The sequence below is a fragment of the Diceros bicornis genome, unplaced genomic scaffold (assembly GCF_020826845.1).
Source record: "Diceros bicornis minor isolate mBicDic1 unplaced genomic scaffold, mDicBic1.mat.cur scaffold_54_ctg1, whole genome shotgun sequence".
Classification (NCBI taxonomy): domain Eukaryota; kingdom Metazoa; phylum Chordata; class Mammalia; order Perissodactyla; family Rhinocerotidae; genus Diceros; species Diceros bicornis.
In genome coordinates this window covers 598,617-600,172 of record NW_026691418.1, presented here as the reverse complement: position 1 = coordinate 600,172, position 1,556 = coordinate 598,617, and the positions used below count along the sequence as shown (strand labels likewise).

At 33.9% G+C, this 1,556-nt stretch overlaps 1 long non-coding RNA gene across 1 annotated transcript in view; it reads left to right on the top strand.

The window, feature by feature from the left end:
* Positions 1-921: 921 nt before the first annotated feature.
* LOC131403078 (uncharacterized) overlaps positions 922-1,556 on the top strand; it is a 1,262-nt gene continuing 627 nt past the window's right edge. Inside the window, exons 1-2 of the long non-coding RNA XR_009219202.1 lie at positions 922-981; positions 1,418-1,499. This is a non-coding gene — a long non-coding RNA (uncharacterized LOC131403078). The remainder of the gene's footprint in view (positions 982-1,417; positions 1,500-1,556) is intronic.

The following is a 1,556-nucleotide window of genomic DNA, read 5'->3' as shown; positions in this document are numbered from 1 at the left end:
TGGTTTGTATTCACTGCAGAAATGCTTTATTTAGTCTTGGGTGTCTGTTCAACAGTACTGATAGTTTTACACACTCTAGATTCATTTTTATTCTTGCGTGTGTCTGTTTTGTTTCTGCGGGTACTATATTTGCCTACGGGCAGACTGCTTCAGGCAAAACATATACCATGATCGGTTCCAAAGATGATTTAGGAATAATCCCCAGGGCAATTCATGACATTTTCAACAAAGTTAAGAAGGTAAGTAGCTAAATTTCTAGTACATACAGGTAAAAGTAGTAATGTCTTCTCATGGTGAAAGAAAGTATGTTTACAGTTCTCTCTTGCTTATCCACAGGGAAAGAAGAAAGGCAGAGCATAGATTCACTTTTCCCCACAAACTGACTTTATAGAGCTTAAACTTCTTTCATTCTTTCCCTTGCATCTTGAAGCAGTAATACGCCTGCTAAAAAGTGGGCATTGAGAAACAAGAAGTCTTATCACTGCCTTTGAATAGCTGCCAGTGATCATTAAGGAGCAGGAGAGGGAAGATATGGTTAGGAGAACAGGATAGGCAACCTAATGATTTTTAAGGTTCTTATTTGAACATCTATTGATAGGGTTTTATTTTAAGCTTAGAGAGTTGGGCTAGGCACTCTCCTCTTCTAATGCTATAATACTATATTTTCATTATTTCCAAAACAATGCATTTATATTTGTGTTTATTTTTCTTGATGTAGAACCATAGGGGCTTTTTTTGTTTATTTTGCAAAGATAACTTCTCAAAGAATATTTTAATGTTTAATAAGAGCACATAAGCATTCAGTAATAGGTTTTCGTAATTGGATGATCTCTGACGTTTTTTATATATTTTTTATTCTAGTTTCCTGATAGGGAATTTCTCTTACGTGTGTCTTACATGGAAATATACAATGAAACCTTTACAGACTTACTCTGTGACACTCAAAAAATGAAACCTTTAATAATTCGAGAAGACTTCAGTGTGAGTAACAGAGTTAAGAGAGTGGCTCAACAAATAGACTGACAATGAGATTATTGTTCATGAACGTTTACCTTTAATTTCCATATTTTTAAAAGTGTCTCCTGTTTCTATGATTTGTTTTTTGTCTTCTTACTTGTGTTCATAGAGCTCAACTTTTAAGGGATATGTATCGTTTTTAAATATTGACAGCTGTAATACCTTTGTGTAAGTGTCTAAAAAGAATAAGATGAAGTTAGAATTTGGTGTGCTTTGGTATAGGAAATAAATTGTAAATATCATAGGCTTACTTGTTATTTTTTTTACAGAGTAATAGTCCCCATTGCCCACTTTTACCTTCCACAAATGAATGCTGTAATAGTTTGCACCTTCTTTTTGAGATGCAAACTTTTAAGTGACTTCTATTTCTCTACTGTTCCAATCATTAACCTTGTTTCAGAGGAATCCGTATGTGGGTGATCTCACAGAGGAAGTTGTTTATACACCAGAAATGGCTTTGAAGTGGATCACAAAGGGAGAAAGTAAGACTTTATGCTGTGTTTCTTCAAAACATTTGTAAAAACTATTCAGTTGAATGT